Genomic DNA, 13253 nt, shown 5'->3' with positions numbered 1-13253 from the left:
CAGTGCTTAGTAAGTATTTTCTGATTTGAATGCTATATTGTGGGGAGGAGTGATGGAAGGGAATTGATATTTATTGAACACTTAGAGCCAAGCACAATGGTAAGTTTACATATATCATTTTGTATATATATATATATATATATATATATATATATATATATATATTTGTGTGTGTGTGTGTGTGTGTGTGTGTGTGTGTGTGTGTGTGTGGTACGCGGGCCTCTCACCGCTGTGGCCTCTCGCGTCGCGGAGCACAGGCTCCAGAAGCACAGGCTCAGCGGCCATGGCTCATGGGCCCAGCCGCTCCGCGGCATGTGGGATCCTCCTGGACTGGGGCACGAACCCATGTCCCCTGCATCGGCAGGAGGACTCGCAACCACTGCGCCACCAGGGAAGCCCTTATTTTGTATATTTTTGATGACCATTCTATAAGTATTATTATTCCCATCTGACAAGGAAACCAAGTACTTAATTTGCTTTATTTTACAACCAGTAAGTAGAAAAACCAGAACTGAATGCAAATCTATTTGAGGCCAAGGCCCTTATCTTTCACTGGTATCATCCTGCCTACAAATCCCTTGAAATGAAGCTCTCTGGGAAAAAAGGGGAAAACTATGTAACTAGGGACTGTGGTTTCTAGAGTATTTGAATAATAAACTCCCATGGTGAGGGTATGCTCTAGTCAGCTTATCTGTGTGCAGACATTTACTACTGCCTAGGACTAAAGCCACTTGAGATCTGCTTTTTCTTTTTGTTTTTCAAACTCCCATGACTCTCAGTGGCCTTGGTCATAGATCCTTTCCATTATTATTCCCTTTTAAACAGCTTCTTGGTATCATGACAGCATGTTTGGAAACACAGTGGCATATGTGTGGTGATTAAACTTCACTAAAATGTCTGGATCTTAGGCTTCCATAGGCCTCTTGGCTCCAGCATTGCCTGGGAGCCCCTATTTATGTCTTCATTTGAGGAATCTCAAGAGAGAGTTTGTGGCTCCTTCTCTGCAGCCTCAGAGGGGAGAAAAATTGCTGGGTCAGCAGTTCCAGAGGGCTTCAAGGGGATCAAAGAGAGAAAAGCAAACACTGAGGAAAAATGTGCTATTTATTCTTAGAACAAAGTTACATTGGCAGCTTGCTCCTCTCCAGTAATACTTGTTTTCCTGAAAGGATTATACATGTGTTTGCTTCCTTCCATAGGATTTAACCACCACTCAGCTTATGACCTGCAACTTCTATCTCCCAGCCCCTCTCAACTATGCTTTCAGTTTTCTCACTGGTTGGGCAAAATTAAAGAGATTAAAATCAACCATGAGAGAAAGTGGGTTAATACAGCAGTTACAAATGCCCATGTCAGCAATCCAAGTCAGCAGCTTAAATTAACTCAGCCATGTGAGTAGCATCCCTGTGCCATAGATGGGGGGATCCAGAGATTTTAGGCCTCTATCCCCAGGGAAGGAATGAATAGGCTTAGGCTAAGTGAGGAGGCCTGCTAAGTGGAGGTGTCTTTCTTTGGGAGAGCAATTTCATTCATGGTTTTTTCATGGACATTTCTGCTTTTAATTAATTGAACAAATTCATTGAGTGTTATGTGGCATGATAATTTATTGAGAAGTTTTTCATGTCTTCTTCTCTTTGTTGTCAGTGCTCTTCTCTCTTCTGCCTCAAGAAGGTAGGAAGACCCTTGTCTTTGGGGGCTTTTTTGTTGCTGGTTGAAAACAGACTTTCTAGTAGAAGAAGAAGCCCTTTTTCTTGGTTTTGTTTTGGTCACCTATGCTGATTGATGGGAATTGTGCTGGGGCTGGAGTGGGAGCTTTGGGTTTCTGAGGGTACACATCCTGACTGGAGGCTGAGGAAGTCCCTGTAAAGGAAAGAAAGAACAAGATTACAGAGGGTGTTCATCAAGTATGAATGCCTGGACCCTGCTTTCCCACAGCACTCACAACGAGGGCTGCTTGTTGTGAGGGCAGGAGGGGAGAGGGGTAGAGTAGAAACAAACAAACATTAGCGGCTGTGGCCTTGAGAACCCCTGTGAAAAAAATCTCAAGTCCCAGGCCTCAGAAGTACCTGTATCCTTGTTCCATGCAGGCTTGGAAAATAAGTCTGGATGTGGTAATCAGTATAGACAGAAGAGGCCCCTCTTTGCATGTTCTATATGGTACAAGTCACCAGGGACCTACCCCTGACCTTGGGAAGTACCTAATAATGACTGAGATTAAATTTCCCTATGGAGGGAGTAAAGAGCTCAGGGAAAATTAAATTCAATTTAGAGAAATAAGAGAAGTGTGATAGTTCTTGCATCCTAATAATGTATTAGCACCTACTAGGTGCTAGGCACTGTGCAAACTCTGGAGACAAAGAGATGAACAAGCACCTGTTGCCCTCACGAGTGAGGAAACACATTGCAGAGTTCACAATGAAGACATGTCACAGATGCCAGGAACTCAGGAGGGAGCACTGCCTCTATTTGGAGGCAAGGAAGTCTTTCCAGAATTGCTCATCTTTATTCTGAGTCTTAAAAGATAAGCTGGAATTCCTCAGTGGAGGATGGGGGTGGAGTTGAGAACATTCTGTACAAAGGTACAGACGTGTGAAATAGCATGACATGTTTGGGAGATGGTAAAGAGGTTGATACAGCTGAAGCACGATAGATTGTTATAGAATGGGTGGAGGCTGACCTTGAAGGGCTTTGAATCCCATGCTAAGAAGTCTAGACTTTATCCTGTAAGAGGTGGGCAACCCTCAAACGATGCTAGTAACGTGAATATGTACATTTATTATGAATCAAAGCCAGTTAAGGAAGGTCACAAAGGAGGAATAACCACAAAGGTAGGAAGGAATCTAGGAGATGGGAAAGTGCAGAAGTGAAGGGAGAAGAGTTTGTGAAGAAGAAAGTAGCCAACAGTGGACAATACTGCAGAGAAGTACCAACACAAGCTCAGGGACAGCCACTGGATTTTGAAATTTGGAACCTATTTTTGACTCCAATGAGGGCAAATTCAGTGGTGCGTTGGGAGTCAGAAACCAGACTACAGTGAGTTGACAATTGAATGGAGGTTGAGCAAGTGATAATAAATACACCCACTTGTTTGAGAAATTTGGAAAAGAAATAAAAATACGGAAAAATACCTATAAATGGGTAATTTATTTATGTATTTCAAATGATGAGGAGGGCTTAAGCATCTTCAAGATTTAGGGGAAGGAGGCAATGGGAAGATCAGAGATGAGGGAAGAGAAATTAGAGCAAGGAAGGAAGTCTGGCAAGCAGAGGCTTGAAGCACAGAGAAGAACCCCCTGACTGACCAAACCTCCCATGTGCCTAAGGGGTTGAGGTCATACATCTGTGTGGAAGCTGTTACTCTGCACATCTCAGGACAACCAAACTCTATGTTTCTGAGAAGTATAGTAAACCATTTAAACATAAATCAAATGGGTCATATTTTAAATGCATTAATCAAACTTGCTAATTTAAAGGATTCCTAGTATGGACCTTCTGTTGAAACAAATGAATTAGCTTTTCATTTATTATCTCTTCTTCTGTTAGGACCATAATCTTAGACTCCTTGTTCACATCCAAAGTAGATTCCTCAACTCCATTAGCTGTGTCCAGACACAGGAGGCTGAGTGGTTGCTGGATACCGGCATCAGTTTAAGAATGGAAATCACTCCAATTTGGGCACTGGGGTAATGAACAGAGTGCCATACATTTGGTTTGATTAGATCTAGCACACCTGTGCATAAGGACACCATGTTCCAGAACTTGCTACTATGAAATTTATGAATCAGAGAACTGATTAAAGGAATGTACTGTAGGGTTTTAAGAAGTTCAGGGTTACCTCAAACATCTGCTCTGTTTAGTGCACAATCTTCAAAGAAATGTATAGTTTGGTATGTTTTGTCATCTGTCTTGTGTTTGCCTATTTACCTTTCAGACCAAATCACTCTACTAATTTCTGAAGCTCACACCTTTCACAGAGTTACAGGAGACAAGTCTTTGAGGAATTTGGAAGAGTTGTAGGCAGTCTCATAAAGGAGTCCTGAATAACGTTCAGAGTTTAGCTCAGTTATGCTGTTAGATTGAGCTACTGTAACACAAATATTATACTTTATTTTGAGCTCTACTGTTTCTAATTCCTCTAAAAATGACTTTTAGTAGTTTGCTACATATGAAGTGTACTTTTTAATAGGTTGTGGGACTAAAATTACTTATAGCAGAATGTCTTAATTTTATAATGAGTCAATGGTATTTTCAATATAAAAAAGACATTTATATTATAAACAACTGTTTAGGGTCATATACATTGTGGATAGAGACATAACTTGCTTTTTCTTAAAGCACAACTATTAGCAACTTTACTAGGCATGTTTCATGATTCCATTGTCTCATTTCTTATAATTAAAACCTCTCAGTTTTATAGTGACTTCCTGTTGGTTAGAAAGAGAGTGTTTTGTATGAACGATTTAGTAAAGTTATATTCATGTTTATTTAACCTTGTTAACCAAGATGAAAAAAATAAAGGAGGTCTCAGCAAAAGGATGAGAATCTCCCTATGGAAAACAGTGGGAATACAAGAAGCAAAATTTACACTCAGCTATGTTTATGGTTTAAATGATGAATATATTTTGATTCAAAACCTATCATTATTTCTGCCTGGCAAACCGGTTCATCTGTACCATTTTTCTAGATTCCATGTATATGTATTAATATATGATATTTGTTTTTCTCTTTCTGACTTACTTCACTTTAGAATTGACATATATACACTAATATATAAAAAATAGATAACTAATGAGAACCTGCTGGATAGCACAGGGGACTCTACTTCGCTTTGCTGTACAGTGGAAACCAACACAACATCACAAAACAACTATACCTCAATTTTTTAAAAACACCTATCACTAATCACAGGTTATGTTGTATTGGGCAGCAGAAACTGGTGAGAGAAATATTTTGATTTCTACTCTGTTGCCTCAAGCAAGGTAAAGTGGCTGAGCCAAAAGGATTTAGATTTCTACTCTTCTGACTGGGCCCATGAGGAATTAATTCAATGAGAGATAAGCTTCCACTTTGCAATAGAATAAAGACATGCTTAGTTGATGCTTGTGCCTCATTATTTCATCCCTTTTGGACACATAACATTTTAAGAATGGTGGGAGAGGTGATTAGATCACTGGGGGGCCAGTTGGGGGGGTGGTGTTCAGCTGTGTGGCTCAAGTTCCCTGTGCTTTCTGGTTTTATTATAAAATTTTTTGACTAGTGTGTCCAGTACCCCCTTATATTCCTCTGTACAGGCAAAACTTCGCTTTTTGAAAGGGAAGACAAGGCCTGGGAACGTTAATTTCATTATCTACCTCTGGAAACTAAGAAGAGCATAACCGTCAATACTGATTTATTTGGTGATTAAAGACATCATTAGACCTTGTAAAAAGTTGGTGAAAGGTCTGGCTGTAAATTTATGGTGCTGCATTCTTCAATCTTTGGTGTCTAGGAGGTGTTAGTAGCTAATACTATCATATGACTAGTGTCATTTCAGCAGGTAGTTGTGAAGTGAAATGCCACCTGGTTAATGAAAGGAAGGAAGAAACAAAGAAACAAAGAGAGAGATAAATTGTCCTGCTTCCCCTAATATTTTAAACAATACTTTCAGGCTCACTTTTGTTAAAATGAATAAATATGAAATGACTGTAAGATAGAACATTAAAAAAAAAACTCAGCCTCCTGATTTTCCTAAAGTAACATCATTAATGGTGACACATTGATGTCTCTGTCTGCACATCCATTAGCCTCTCATCAGGCCATGAGGCAATTTCCTTTGTCTTATTTGGTTTACATGACTGCCTTGCTCTGACGCTCTTAGAGATCATTTTCTACTTCTGGAATTCATAAGTGCTTGATGTTTGAACGCTTCTTGTAAATAGCAGTGCTATAAAAGAAGAGACAAGAATTCTGGTTTCAATCATTTGTACTTTCTTGGGACAGAACCAGATTTCCTACTCTTGACCATGTGATGATGACATTACCTGCTCAAGGCTGAGATAAATCCAGGGGTTTTTGTTAGTTTGGTATTATCTTAACATGCTTTGGTCAAGAGAGAGATTTTGATATTTTCCTTTTCCTGATGACTTCTGGCGATCATCCATTACTAAACTGAGTGCCTTACTTACTTTGCAAACTCCTTATCTGTTAGGACCTAGGCTTTGTCTCTGCATTTCCTACAGAAGTGGTTCTTAATTCTGACTGTACATTTTAATTTCCTGCAGAGGTTAAAAAAATGGGCTCCACACCTAGATATTCTGATTCAATTGATCTGGTCTAGAGCTCTGCTTGTAATTTCAAAATATTCCCTAGGTCAGGATTGAGTGTAACGTGCAGCAAGGTCACCTACAGTGTCTAGGACAATTCCCTGTGAAGGGCAGGTGGTCTCCAGGAAATGGCAGTTAAACTGAACTGCACTGATAAACAGGCTACACAGGGCCGGATGATTTTGGGTGAGGACATATCTGGACATATTCCACTGCAGGCATTGTGTAGTACCTTAAGCGGCTCATAATTTTGGGGTAAAACCACAGGGGCCTGAAGGTCTTACCTTAGTTGAGTTGGTAGATCAGTTTTGTTTTGTTGTCCCCCTTTTGGGTGCTGTGCCTTAGTTTCCTCATCTGTAAAATGGAAATATCCAAAGTTTGAGGTCATATTTTTGTTTGAGGCAAAAACCAGTACCAGTAAAAATTCGCCGCAATGAGCTTTGTGTAAAATCATCAAATTGCTGTCATGCAGACACAAATGGGAATTTAGGAAGTGGAAGCAGCAGAAATGTGTCTGGGGTACTTGTCAAAGTTGATTGATAGGGCTCAACAATGATGTGGACTTAGGGATTCTCCTACCAAATCCCAGCATCATGACATTAGTGCTGCTGAAGAAATGCCACTGAGGGTTAAAACTACCACTTCTCTTTTGTGTCAAATAAAGGGGCTCTGGGGACTAGACCTCTTTCATGAGTCAGAGGTTCTGCTGCTGGCCAGGACACCAGTGTGCAGGATGGTGGAGCCCTGCTCTTACCACCAGAGCCTTGGGAGCCCTGCACACTCTGCAGGGAGGCACAAGCCTGCTGACACATCAGCAAGAATACTTACACTGAGAGCTTAGTTCACAGCCCTGGGCCTGGACCCAGGCATGAAGTAGTTACTTCAGATCCTGGTTTCCTGGGATGAACACTCTTCCACTTCTAATTCTCCACCCCTGCCTATAACTGGAGCTGAGACTGTTCCTGGGCACATGGACTCCCTCCTGCCTCTGTTCCTGACTGGCTCATCCTGTGGATCTCAATCCCAGATTGTGTTCCTATCCACTTCAGCCTTAAGGCCAGCCAGCTTTCCCACAACCAGGGGAAACTTCACAAGATAACCCCTGAGCATCTGCCATGGTCTAGCAGAGGGACTTAATGCTCCTCCTCACATATGATCTAAAGTCTGAAATGCTATGTAATGCTATGCTTTAGTTATATCCCCCTAAAGCTGGAAAATAGAGGATTCCCTGTTTTATGATAGTTGTGCTATTAGTGAAGTACTGGCCCCTCTCATTTTGGGATAAATCTCCCCCATACATTTGGTTTCTTGTAACAATCTATGGTTTATCTCTTGTCATCTCATCTCAGTCTATGGAGGATTAAACCACACATAGTGTCTTAGTAAAAGAGCTATCAAGGACAACTTATTTTACAGGTGGAAAATGGGTCATAGAGAGTTTTGATGATGTGTAACCATAATAAGTGAATGGGACCTGAAATGAGGACTCTCTTTTCTATCAAAGTGGCAGGGTGGCATCAAAACGGTGGTGGTAAATGCAGACAGTGGTGGTAGCAAAGTGTACCACTTGAGAAACTTGGATGGCAGGGACAAAAAGATTTTCACTTCATGACATTTCAGTTTTCTCATTTATAAAATATGAAAACAAGAGCATTTAACATGTCAGGATGCTGTGAGGGTTAAGAGAAATATATGTGAAAAGGACTGGTGCCGGGTTTGGCTCTTATACGTAAGTAAGGCAGTAAGTGCACACACATGCAACCACGAAGTGGGTAGCTTTGAAGAGTTCCTGTCCAAGGTTTAACCATAGTCCACAGGTCTCCTGAGATAACTTCTGGGGTCACTGGTTTCTATAGGACCCTGGAGCAGTCACTCCAAAGCCCTTCCCTCAGGTTGACCTCTCTGGAGAATGACCCCAAAGACCCCCAAGAGGGCTCTCTGGTCACTAATGCCCAGTTGCAGAACCAGAGGCAGGGGCTGTCCTAGATGGCAGCTTTCATCCTGTTATATCTATGATTCCTGAAACCAGTTGGACAGCAGAGGTTCAACAGTATCTTCTTCATTATAATGAAATGAAGTTATCCTAAGCAGAGCATTTAGCCCAATGCCTGCTGTGTACTAGGCATTCAAAAATGTTAGTAGTTATTAATAGTAGTAGTTTTAAATCCAAAGCTAGGTTCATGGGTCAGAGTTCTTCCAAATTCCAGACTCCTTCCTCTAGATTAGGAAGCAAGTGAATATGTTCTGGGTTAGAGCCAATCCATGGAAAGTCTATGCCACCGACTGTTATTTATTCATTCATGTATTTATTTATATACGTAGTACACATTTATTGAGCATCACTTATGTGTGTTGCCCTTGCTCAACACACAATTCTCTGATCTCTGGTGTTTATGCATGGCAGTTGCATCAGGGTGGTACCAATAGTGTTACATAAGGAAAATCCACTTCTCAATATCACTTTTCCATCTGCCTTCTGTTAAAGCTAGAGAGTTAGGAGGAGCTCTGATCATGGCACATGTGGGTGAGATCTGGAGTTAGTCATGTGTGTATTTTTCAGATAAGAAAACTGAGGCCTGAGAGGGGAGTACTTGCCCCAAGTTCAGACAGTACTTTAGTGGCCACCTGAGGCTAGAATCTGGTTCTGATTAGTTTAGGAAGAAAGTGCCCTTTCCAGCAGACCACTTGCCTCTGTATGAGAGGGAGATAACTAGTCTTTACATTTTCACTTACACATAGGTGTTCTTTTTCTTTCTGAAGAGGTGCATTTCAAGGTTAAATGAAATAGCATTTGAATAAGCCTAGAACAGTTGTTCTTAACTCTGATTGCATTAGATCATCTGAACATCATTTCGAGAATACTGATTTTGGAGTCCTACCCCCAGACCAAATAAATATGCGTTTGTGGGACCAGGGGCCTCATATTGGTTTTTAAAGCTCTCCAGATGTTTCTAAAATATGTTCAGGGCTCCACAGTCTAATATCCAGTCATTCTAATACACAGTCAGTGGTCTAGAGATCAGTGCTTCCAAAACTAGAGATCAGATGCACATTTGAATTATCTGGGGATCTTGTTAAAATTCAGATTCTGATTTAGTAGGTCAAGTGGGGCTGGAAAGTTCACACTTCTAACAAGCTCCCAGTTCATGTTAATACTGCCATCCCCAGACCACAGTTGGAATAGCATCTCCAGAAAGTGCTCTGGATTCTGGTTATCCACTGGTCACTCACTAGGTACCCCAGCCAGAGGCGTGGAAATTACCTCTTTCCTTCATCCACTCATCTGCACCCTATCAGCTCTTGGTCACTATTTCTGGTCAACTCCACCCCACTGTTCTCTGCATCTCCTATCCTTTCTTGGTAGACTGGTCAACATTCTCTTCCATGTTCACCCACCATCACTCCCCATCCTGGCTGTGTTCTCTGCTAGACCACCTCCTGATGGGGTTTTCCCATTCCTCCTTGGCTCTGTGCATGCCATTTTTACTCTGTGGAAAGCTCTTCTAGTCCTTGACCTATCTCTTAAGAGACCACAGACTCCCTGGACCTCTTCTCTGCCTGCACTAGTTACATATGACGATTGTCTAGGAACAAGATGCCCTACTGGTTCTTTTCTAAGTTCCCAGAGCCCAGCTCAGCACCTATCATGCTCTTAAATAAAGTAGGTGTTCAATTTAAGAAAGAAAACCCCAACTCTGAATGAGCAAGGCCAAAGACCTCAGCTGCTCTCCTTTGGATCAAAATGAACATTCCTTCGAAATCATGTTTTAGGTTTTAAATTCTCCAGTTTAAGAAAAAAAAGTCGATCAAATTCAACAAAGTATTATTTCTTGTAGTTTAATATGGGCTCAGGGACTTCCCGGCAGTCCAGTGGTTAAGACTCCGAGCTTCCACTGCAGGGGGCACTGGTTTCCATCCCTCCTAGGAGGACCTAAGATAACTGCATGCTCTGCAGCATGGCCAAAACAAAACAAAACAAAACAAAAACCAACCAACCAAACAAACGAAAAACCAAACAACAAAAAAAGGGCTCAGAGCAGGTGATAGGACAGGAAGGAGAGGATGGATGCTGGAAGCAGCTGCAGCTTGGAGGTCTGCTTTCAAATCTGGGCTCGTCCCCGCAGGGAGAAAGGGAAGATCCCGGGGACAGCTGATGGAGAAACTTCCATAGAAGCGCGCGGGTCAGGCTGGAGTTCCGGAGCTAGAACTAACTTGACGCGGAGGGAGGCTCCGCTTGCGGCAGCCATTGAAGTTTCGTGTCTTTCCAGAGCCCACATGGGCCGGCCACTGGCTTGGGGAGGGGGGAGGGGAGAAGAAGGAGGGAGGGCAGGTCCGGAGCGGAGTGGGTGGAGTGGAGGGGGAAGACCAAAGGAAATGAGACAACCTTTTCCTCCCACTGACTCGTGCTTCTCCAGCGTCTGCGGGTCTCACTACCGCTGCCCGTGAGCGCCCAGGCCGAGATCCAGCGCCTCGCGCCCGCCTCGGCGTGTCTCCCCTGGGATTTCTTTCTGAGGCGCCAGTGCCGGCCCAAACCCTGGCCACAGCTTTGTTGCGTCCTCCCCTTAGTGATCGGCTCCTGGTTCCCGAACAAGGACCCCGGAAGTGCGCGTCGGTGGCTCCGGCGAAGGTAAGCGGCGCCGGTGAGAGCGCTAAGGGCGTAGGGACGCCTGGCATCCCCCAGCGGGCCCTGGTCGGCCCGGAACACCCCTTCTTCGGAAACACCCAGAACACTTATGACCTGAAGCCTCTGCTTTGTTCCTGACCCCCTGCCAGGTGTTGTAGCCTGGGACCCCCAGGGAACTTTGCTTCCCAGCGCTTGTTTTTACTCTCTCTCTTCCTCTTACTTTCCTGTTGCTTCCCCCGCCCCCTCCCCCCTCGTTTCTTTTTCTGTACCCAATAACTCTCTGCTCCTTGCTAATGCCGCCTGGCTTCCGAGAGCGAGTCCTTCCCTAATCTCAGCGCCTCTCTCCTCCTCCGCCCCTGGGACCATGGGCTGAGCATGCAGGCCCGCGACAGTGACTGGCTTTGACCCCGGGCCTGCCGGAGGTGGATCTGTCCGAAATTTCCATGGCTCTCATTGATCTCATTTACCTTTCGAGGCACTCAGCTGGCCGCGTGCTTTTGGCGACCCCCAGGACCCCGAAATCAAAGCGGATTGGGGAGTAACAAGGTCGTTGGCTCCCCTTAAATCCTCAGGGGGACTCTCTGCTGTGGAGAGGGGCGCGGTCAACTTCTTGCAGCTCTGATTGGGCTTCCCAAGGATTGGGGTGTGGGGGTGGGGAGGAGCACTGGATATGGGACTCGGGGCGTGGAGGTAATGAGGCTGGCTTGGAAGGATAGGCGAGGAAACCACTTCGTGCTAGCTTGCCATTTTGCTCTTATTAACTGCCTGAGTGCTCACATCAAGCCTCTGAGTAGGGATTCCTATCCTTATTTTACAAAGGGACAAAATGAGAAGCACAGAAGTTAAATAATGCTACCGGAGCCACATACCTGGGAAGGGGCCCAGCCAGGATTTGTGAATCAGCTGGTTTGTACCGCACAACCCACACCCAGCCCTACAGAGAGTTCCTCTATGCAGTCTGAGCAGAATCCCAACACCTACCCCTGGGTCATACCATGAGGAACCAGGCTTTTTCCATTTTGAGCAAATACATCTTGGTTCCATTCAAATCCAAATGATTTATTTAGTACCTACTATCCTCACAATTCAGTGACGAGCACTGAAGTTTCACCTTGGAACCTTACTCTTTCATCCTCTACCCATCATCCAGTCTGTCAGCAAATATGTAATTCTTCCCCAGAAGGCTGGCTTGAGTCTCTCTCCCCAAAAGGCTCTTAGGCTTGTTGGCTAACACAGACCCTGGAGTGGGACCTCCAGCATTTGAATCCTGGATGGGGCCTTTCTGTAGTTTTCTGTGGCTGGATTTCCTCATCTGTAAAGTAGGGATGGGAGAAGTGGCTCTCAATTGGTGTTTTGATTTTGCCTCCCAAATGACATCTGGCAATGTCTGGAAACATTTTTTTTTTTTTTTTTTTTTTGTGTGTGTGTGGTACGCGGGCCTCTCACTGTTGTGGCCTCTCCCGTTGCGGAGCGCAGGCTCCGGACGCACAGGCTCAGCGGCCATGGCTCACGGGCCCAGCCGCTCCGCGGCATGTGGGATCTTCCCGGACCGGGGCACGAACCCGTATCCCCTGCATCGGCAGGCGGAGTCTCAACCACTGCGCCAACAGGGAAGCCCTGGAAACATTTTTGACTGTTAACATATAAGTGTTGCCCCCACCCCCCAACAGAAGGGATGGGAATCTGCACATGTGAACATGTTTTACAAGCACCAGAGGTAGATCCTGTGCATATTAAAGTTTGAGAATCACTGTCTTACAGAATAAAATCTAACCACAGACATTGGCCTACATGCCTGTTCACACTGGTCTCAACTTACCTTCCCAGCCTCACCTTATGACACTTTCTGTATGCACTTTCCATTCCACCCAACTCACTATTCTGGTATTCTAGGTGTTGACTTTTTGAAATGCCCTTCTTCCTCCGTGGCTGACAAATTGCTCATTTTTCTTTGAGACTAGAGCTCAAGTCCCCTGCTGGGTGAAGCATTATTCAGTTCCTGCAGATGGTTCGGTTCTGTCCCTCCCTGCTACCAGCCATCCTCCCCCATTTTTTCTTTCAGTGTATCTCTCTTACAGTGTTTACTGTTCTGTATAAGGATCTCTTGTTCATCCCCTGACTTGTTTCTTTGTACCTGGACCTAACACAGTGCTGCCCTCATGCTGGTGGTTAAGCTTGTGGATTTTGGAGTTAGGCTGCCTGCATTCAAATCCTAGTTCTGCCACTTAACTCTGTGACCTTGAGCACATTGACTTAGTCTCTCAAAGCCTTATTAACAAAATAGGAAGAAATAGTCTGCCTTCTCTGCAGAGAAGTGTGATTAACTAATA

At 44.0% G+C, this 13253-nt stretch overlaps 1 protein-coding gene and 1 long non-coding RNA gene across 5 annotated transcripts in view; one reads left to right on the top strand and one right to left on the bottom strand.

Moving 5' to 3' along the window:
• Positions 1-1083: 1083 nt before the first annotated feature.
• LOC136792135 (uncharacterized) lies at positions 1084-11488 on the bottom strand. Its single transcript, XR_010835419.1, has 3 exons — positions 11391-11488; positions 6584-6653; positions 1084-1857 (listed from the first exon to the last, which is right to left on the bottom strand). It is a non-coding gene; the product is annotated as an uncharacterized lncRNA (long non-coding RNA).
• Positions 10484-13253, top strand: part of EVA1A (eva-1 homolog A, regulator of programmed cell death) — a 98574-nt gene continuing 95804 nt past the window's right edge. For 2 of the 4 annotated variants that reach the window (XM_059079665.2, XM_067007380.1), the window contains exon 1: positions 10662-10926. The gene's annotated coding sequence lies outside the window, so the exon portion shown is untranslated. Of the gene's footprint in view, positions 10927-13253 lie in introns of all 4 variants that reach the window. The other 2 variants (XM_067007378.1, XM_067007379.1) reach the window with 2 other exon arrangements.

Source organism: Kogia breviceps, chromosome 11 (genome assembly GCF_026419965.1).
Source record: "Kogia breviceps isolate mKogBre1 chromosome 11, mKogBre1 haplotype 1, whole genome shotgun sequence".
In the NCBI taxonomy this organism is placed as follows: Eukaryota; Metazoa; Chordata; class Mammalia; order Artiodactyla; family Physeteridae; genus Kogia; species Kogia breviceps.
Note: the sequence above shows the minus strand (reverse complement) of the source record. Positions and strands in the feature narration are given on the sequence as shown.